This window comes from Zerene cesonia, chromosome 11, assembly GCF_012273895.1.
Source record: "Zerene cesonia ecotype Mississippi chromosome 11, Zerene_cesonia_1.1, whole genome shotgun sequence".
Classification (NCBI taxonomy): Eukaryota; Metazoa; Arthropoda; class Insecta; order Lepidoptera; family Pieridae; genus Zerene; species Zerene cesonia.
The window spans coordinates 9,072,048-9,079,859 of NC_052112.1; the positions used below are offsets into that span (position 1 = coordinate 9,072,048).

The 7,812-nt window shown below is 30.6% G+C and overlaps 1 long non-coding RNA gene across 1 annotated transcript in view; it reads right to left on the reverse strand.

Moving 5' to 3' along the window:
* LOC119830183 overlaps positions 1-6,591 on the reverse strand; it is a 34,270-nt gene extending 27,679 nt beyond the window's left edge. Inside the window, exon 1 of the long non-coding RNA XR_005287833.1 lies at positions 6,472-6,591. This is a non-coding gene — a long non-coding RNA (uncharacterized LOC119830183). The remainder of the gene's footprint in view (positions 1-6,471) is intronic.
* Positions 6,592-7,812: the final 1,221 nt, after the last annotated feature.

Below are 7,812 nucleotides of genomic sequence, written 5' to 3' on the forward strand. Positions count from 1 at the left end.
AACATTTATTTATTCAATTAGACTTCTCATAGAAGCACTTTTGAATCGTCATTTTACACTTTTAACATTTACCATCTACGTCGGTTATGTAAAACCTCTGGCTGCTAAGATATTTCGCTAACAACACGCAATTGAAGCAACAGCTTAAGAGCACAAGCTGTTTCAGCGGTTGAACTATTACCATTCAAAGTACAGCGCTGCACAAAGGTAATTAAAGATAAACATTTCTCTAATGGATACTCACCGCTTAACCACTATAAAAGGACCCCTGTCTCCATCCAGCCACAATAACATAAACAAGAACACGGTTCAATTAAAGAGGTCAACGTATTTTGGAATAACTATTTACGGATATTTGTATATAGCAAGAGGTATCATCAACTGAAATGCTTGTAATGGTGCGGTTTTAAACAATTAAGACCAATTAATTTAATGTTATTTCGTGGTGTCGCTTGATGAGTGCTATGGGATATACATGGAATATAAATATAGCGTACTTTTTGTTTTAAAACGAAGATAGAAACACAAATAATATTCCTATGGAATGTGCTGGAAAAGCATTAATTGAATTAATAAATGGATTTCAATATAGAGCTGGAGAAAATCTTACTCTACATTGATAGTAAAACTAAAGTAATTAAATGTGTTATTCCAATAATATGATATTGATTTACAAGATTATTTTTATTAATAAGATATCAAAAAACATAATTCCCAAATACTGTCCTTCAATAACAGCTTATGCCACAATCAACCGTGAATCATTTTTCTCCGACCTGTTATGGACGTATACGACGCTTTTAACAACTCTTACGAGGAAGAAGTGCAATTTTTTCTTTTAGTATAAATACGCCTACGTATTATGTACTCATTAAAGCAATAAATAATTATTTTAAATATCAAACAATAATCTTAACCGCCTTTAAATTGTCATAACTAGACCAAATTTAAATGGGACATGGCAGACACCAACTTTCAAATAAAAAAGAATGGGAAAAAATCGGTTCATTCTTTATGAGGTTACATTACCCGTAGTTTTAAGACATACAAAAAATAATAAATTCTATTGAATAGTAGTAGGTTGATAAAACACATTTAAAACCGACTACCCCTCGTCTACCTAGAAGCTCTGATCAATTTAGTTACATACTAAGACTCGGGTTTTCGTACACAACACGCTATCAAACGATGCTCATGTATATTCATTCGCTATAATATCCCTGTATATAATAACAATTAATTTTATATTTCATGTGAAACGTGTTGAAAACTACGGACCCTATAAACTCCGGGTATAAAGGATAAAGCTCTCTAGGGGAAAGTATTTAATGGATTACGTCTGGTCGTGTCGTTGAGGAAGAATTATAATATATCCCCGAGAAAATTCTGGAAGCTCGCGTTTATACAAAATATTATTTTTATGTTAACCTCTTGTGTTTTTATTTCAGGCAAATACATAAAATAACGTGAAAACAATATTGATAGTGTTTTTTAGTATGATTTTACGCGAGTATTGACTTGACTGAATATTATGTTAAGGTTGTATGTAAATAACTCTCCAACGAAAATTAATATGACACGTACTCTGTCTTATAATAACACAGCCTTTTGATCAGATGAAACTCAAATCTTATACAAACATAGTAAAAGTAAAATTTTTACTTATAAAGGCATGTTATCAATTGTCTGCGGGCTAAAATGTATCGATACTTAAATTTTGAGTTACTCTTATCTTAAGTATGGAAGTAATACCCTAATGACAAATCGATAGCCCCGCGACACGCATGTTTTGAAGTCAGTAAGTATGGAGTTAGGAATTCCACCACAATGAAATTTATCGTAACAATGAAGGTTTCACAGTGAATGAACTATACTTTAATTTAAATGTAATGCAAATTTATGATATTCGAGTATCTAAAATTTAAATGCTTGCATCGTGTTAAATAAAAACAATAAGGAAAACGTAAAGTGTTTAGAATTGAACTTTATTTGTTATGCTGATAGCACATGGTATTTATTATTAGCCAAGGTAATTTATTCGGCGACCCAACAAGGACCATATATATCATACAAATATAATCTTAAATGGTAGTGAATGAAAAAATGTTCAAAGTAATTGAAATCGATAGCTATTTAATTCGTAAATACAATATGTCTCATTGTCGCAAAGGAAAAAGCAAATGTAGGCTTATTAAGTCTAAAGTCCACTTGACTCGACAAGGGCGTTGGTAGATATTATATAACAAAGAGGAAAAGGTGAAATAGGTTTCATGTTTAATGAAGTGAAGAGGCATAAACAGTGGAAGCATTTAGGCTCACAAATCTTGCGTAATGGAGTATGGGCAGTTGACCTGGTGATTACAGATTATAAATGTCCTTCCTACTGATATTAAACGATAGAAAGACGAAAATTTGTACGTACGTACTCAAAACGTACAGCTCTTTCAAGCAAAATGAATCTATTTCACACATTTATTTAAGCTTGGTGTTAATTATACTATCAAATACATGAAGCATTATTCACAGTCTAGTTACGTGTTATAATATTTTCTTAGATTGAGTCAAAATAGACATAGTCGTCGAGTCGAGTCGAGATAGATATAGGCCTATTTAGATTTCATATTACCCATTTTAATAAGAGCATATTAAGAGACTATTAACCTTCGACGGTTTTGACAATGGATGGGTTTGTAATTGACGGATTGTTTTCTTTGTTCATTCAGTCTAGACATAAATTAAGGCATTATTTTCCTCTTATTTTGCATTATAGATGAATAAAAATCATGTATTTAATTAATCAGGATTTGAGGAATAAGACATTTACATCCAACGTCGAGCAACTCGAATTGTCAATGACCGTAGGCTTTCCGATAGGCTTGATTCTCTATCTTTACGAAGAGACGTTGCGTCTCTTTGTATTTTATATAGAGTGTACTATGGGGAGTGCTCTGAGGAATTGTTCAACATTTTACCAGCCGCACAGTTCCAACATCGGACCACCCGCCGTAAAAACCAATTCCATCCGCACCACCTGGATGGTTGGCGGTCCACCACCGTACGCTTCACCCGCAACTTCTTTCCGCGTACGGTGAAGCTTTGGAACGATTTACCAGCTACGGTGTTCCCGAACAATTACGACATTGGGGCCTTCAAGAAAAGAGCGTATATGTCCCTGAAAGGCCGGCAAAGCACTTGTAACTCTAGTGTTGCAAGTGTTTATGGGCGGTGGTGACCACTTAACATCAGGTGGCCCACCTGCTCCTTTGCTTGCTCTGCCATAAAAAAAAAAAAAAAAAAAAAAAAAAAAAAATTTACACAATCGCTGGCTGGCGGCATCCCTAAGGACACGGTAAACTTTACCTAAGTAATTACTTTTTATTTGTTTTCAGTTATGGTAAAATAATATTAGCATAATACATTTATTTAATTTAGTCTTAATTTTTTTAAATAAATAAAAACATGTAAAATTATATGAAAGTATATTGTGTTCGATTGTAAATCATCTAATCGTCGTGTTAAGTTAATCATGTACTTATTTGATTTATGTCAACACTAATGCTATAAAGATGAAACTTTTGTATTTTTGTATGATTGTAACATTTTCGCGCAAAAACCACTGGACCGATTTAAAAAAAATCTTTCACCAAGTATCAATAGGAAGCTACAACTTCACTGAGTGACATAGGCTCTATACATGTATCACATGCTGGACAAAACGCTAGTAATCATATAAAATGGTATGTTTTTTTATTTATTTTAATCAAACAAAATCAAAAAATTTGTTGGTGAGAAACTGATTTTTAAGTCTAGAGGCTATTATTGATGACGTCAGGAAACTAACCTTAGTTCAAGCTCAAACCTTTTACAGAAGAGACAGTTAACAGGGAACAGAAACCCAACAACAAAAACTCAAACTGATTTTAGAGAGAGTCGCTATGAGTAAGGGTTTCTTTCATTTTGCTAAAGAAGAAAACATTTTTCCTTCTCCACAACGCCTATTATAGACAAATATGATAGTATACGCCTATCAGTAAACCACTTGTAATCATTAATTTATGAACTCCTTCATCGAAATACTTAAAGGAACTGAATAAACTTATTACCGTATTCCCAAACGCAATTATTACCTATTTTTCATAAATGCGTTCGATACAAGCTTCCAATCTGTTATCGAATAAATATCAGTGTTTATCGGCCCTTGATAATGGTCTAAAAGCTCGCTATAGGTGTATATGTACACAGTGTAAGGCAAAGCAAATATTTTGTTATACGATTGAAGGAGTTTTATCCATGTGTATGTAAAATTGAGTGGGGAAAATGTATTCCTTTTAATGTATCTGTCAGCGTAAATAAATGTGGTTGGAATGTGAGCGTCTGTCACAAATGTTTGATTATACTTGAACATATTTGAATATTACAATGTTTCACTCTCCGTTCACTCGTTTCTCCGTTTCTGTTGGATTATGGCTGGAAATGTTAAATCGAATTACACATAACCTTAAATTAATATAACGTTTAGTATAACAATTACGTAAAGTATAACAAGTGTACAGATCCTGTTTTATTTGGTTCCTAGGTATTTCTTCAAGTCATGAGCTTGTTTTGAAGAAAGATAGAAGACATTGATTTGAACAGACATCGAACACAGCACACACCACAAATGATTATTGAAAAATAACCAAATTAAAAAGAATAAATTGGAAGAAAAGTATATATGGGCATATTCACTTTAAATTATGTTGTGTGGCTGCGTGAGCCAAAAAGAATGCCACTCAATTATTTTGATGAATCAAATTTTCTAGCAAATGTTCTGAATATTGTAATATTTCTAGTTATAACTCAAACCACTCCATGAATTTTTAAATTTGAAACAAAGAAAATGAACAAAAGTAAACGAATTATTTGTCAATAGCCCAATAGTGCCCAATCCTATCAAAGAATTAAAAACGAATCAATGCTCATATTTGTTTACCTAATTATCTGATACAATACAATGAGAATACATAATTTCTTTTAAGCATTAATCTACTAGAAATTCAAAAGCTTATTTCATATTTTGTCTTAACCTACGTACTAAAACGCATATATAATGATTTATTAGCCAAGTTAAATAAATTTCAAAGGTTTTCATTATGGAAGAAAACCTGTTCCCTTCGTAAGAAAATATATACGTAAAAAATCATGTACCTATAACGTTAGACAAAGGAATTTTAACTCCTGATCAAAGATAATTTTTTATCTGATACATTAATGCATCTTGCAATTAATTAAATGCAAATCGTGACAGGCATTAGAACAAAGAATCAACACCACTTTCCGTATATTCTCTCCATTGTATTTTAATGAAGGAGAGATAATGGTGAATCGGTAAAATGTATGTTTTGATGATAAATTGATAACAGACATCTTATAAATGACAAGAAATTAGCTATAGTTATTGCAATGAAGAATTGAAACTACTTAATGAACGGATTTATTTAACAGATCTTATTAATTTGGCTGGACTAATCCATCAAACTATTGTTACTATATAAACAAAAATTAAAATCGTAGCAGTCGAGGCGATACAATGATTTAAAAAATTAAAATCGTAGCAGTCGAGGCGATACAATGATTTAAACTAAATAATAAAATAAAATCGTAATCGTATCGATCGTAAAAATGTATATTTTGAACAATTCAATTACTAGAGCTATGTCAGGTTAACATTAAAAATATGTCTAAAATAAATAAAATCATCAGTAGGTAATAAACTAATAAGCAATACCTACGTCCTTTTTTTATTAAAAGATGATTATTTTTTTATATTTTTAACCTGATTTAAAATAGCTTAAAATACAACCATAATAATTGCTCTATTTATCATAAGGTAATATTTGTTTGTACATCGATGATTATAATTCTGGATGTTTACAGTTGAATGTTGAATGAATTTCGCATTCCTTCAATTAAGTCGTGATATTTGTAAGGCCAAAGCGAATGTAATGTAAGCATGATGTTGACCAAAATTACATTATATCTAACTTTTATTTTTAATATAAGTAATACTTTATTTAAATCGTTTTTTAATAACATTTATATAATAACACATATTGAGTGAAAAAGTATGATATAAATAATTATATTGCAATTGCAATATAGTTGCAAAAATATAAATGCATTTTATAACTGGACACATCTTCGCAATACGCATACATATTAAAATATTATTTAAGTAATAATATTATAACAAACTAACACGAGCATAGATATTAGTCATTATAAAAAAGATCAAAATATTTGATGAAAAAAGATGAAAAAAGTTCGATATAAAATCAACATTACAAAAAAAAAATGTTAACAAAATTATAACACCTGTTAACAGATAATATTAAGGCATTCATTGTCATTGTTGAAGAATATATTGATATTTAAATTAATACTTACAAAGTTTTCACACTAATTATTAAAACAGAATAAAAAATTTCTTACCATTTACTATAATTGTTACATCATGTGTATAATAAAAACTATAAACAAAACTATAACTTTATAAAACTTCCGCGAAAGTGAGCATGTCGAATGTACAACACATGTACTCGCGCTTTGAGCAAAAACTAAACTGAATCGTGTATGTAATTGGAGCCTCTTCTCAAAACAAAATACTAAAGCTGTCCTAATAGACGGATATTCGTATCCTATCTTATAGTAGGATTCATTCCATTGCCAACTTTACAATATCTAATTTTATTTAAAGATGCATTGAATACTTAGTAATCATCTACAGCAATTTCTGCATGAACGTACAAAGTACATAAATCATCCTCAAGGAGTCAAATATTGTACTTATTAGATCAAACTCTACACTTCTGTATTGGAAATTAGGCACAGTTTTAAGCCCGAATACTATTCGTTATTTACAATAATTACAATGTATTATCACATTCAATACATAATGCCTCAATTGTGATGTCTCTAACGCATCCTCGTTTTATTCCATGAAGATCTATAGCACAATTGAAGTAATTACAACAATTTATTCTCAAATATGTTAGCGTAATAGTTATGACCGGTTTATAACAGCTTTGTTTAGAATTTATACAGTAAAACAATAGACAATTCATTATTCCTGCATCTAATTTCTTTTGACAGTAATATATCGTTGATGGTTATACCACAATTTCTACGCGTAGATAAAATACTTGTATTCAATTAGGACACAGATGTAATAGAAACAAGATCCTACGACAAGGAGCGATTAAAACGAGACGTTTTCATTATCGCGTGTGTACTGTGTACTTACGTAAGCTTCTGTTATCCTACGCGGTAACCAACTTTATTAATCACTTCGTATTGATTCACGGTACAAACTTATGGTAACTTCCTATAGAACAAACGAAACGGTAGCTATAAGATGTACAAGTCATAATAAACTTGCTTTGTGCGTTTCTACTTTCTCGATTGTTTTTGGAAACATTAAATTTCATTACATCCGCGCGGTAGCCTAGAAACGGAATTATTTTTTTATTATTGATATTGATTAGATTAATAAAATAAAACTTGTCATGGACAGTTTGTTCCTGAATTATTTTATATCTTCTATACAATAATTCAACAAATTAGGTCAAACAATAGATAACAATAATGGAAACTAAAATATTTATTTACTCGTGACTAGATGAAATACAAGACAATATAAAAATGAAAATAGTTATATATGTTTGCATCCGTGAAGCTATCTAATGAAACAATAAATAAAAAGAAATCACAAATCATTATAATAACATTCAGAATCTTAACAAACACCAGAAAATGGCGTAATAAACACTAATT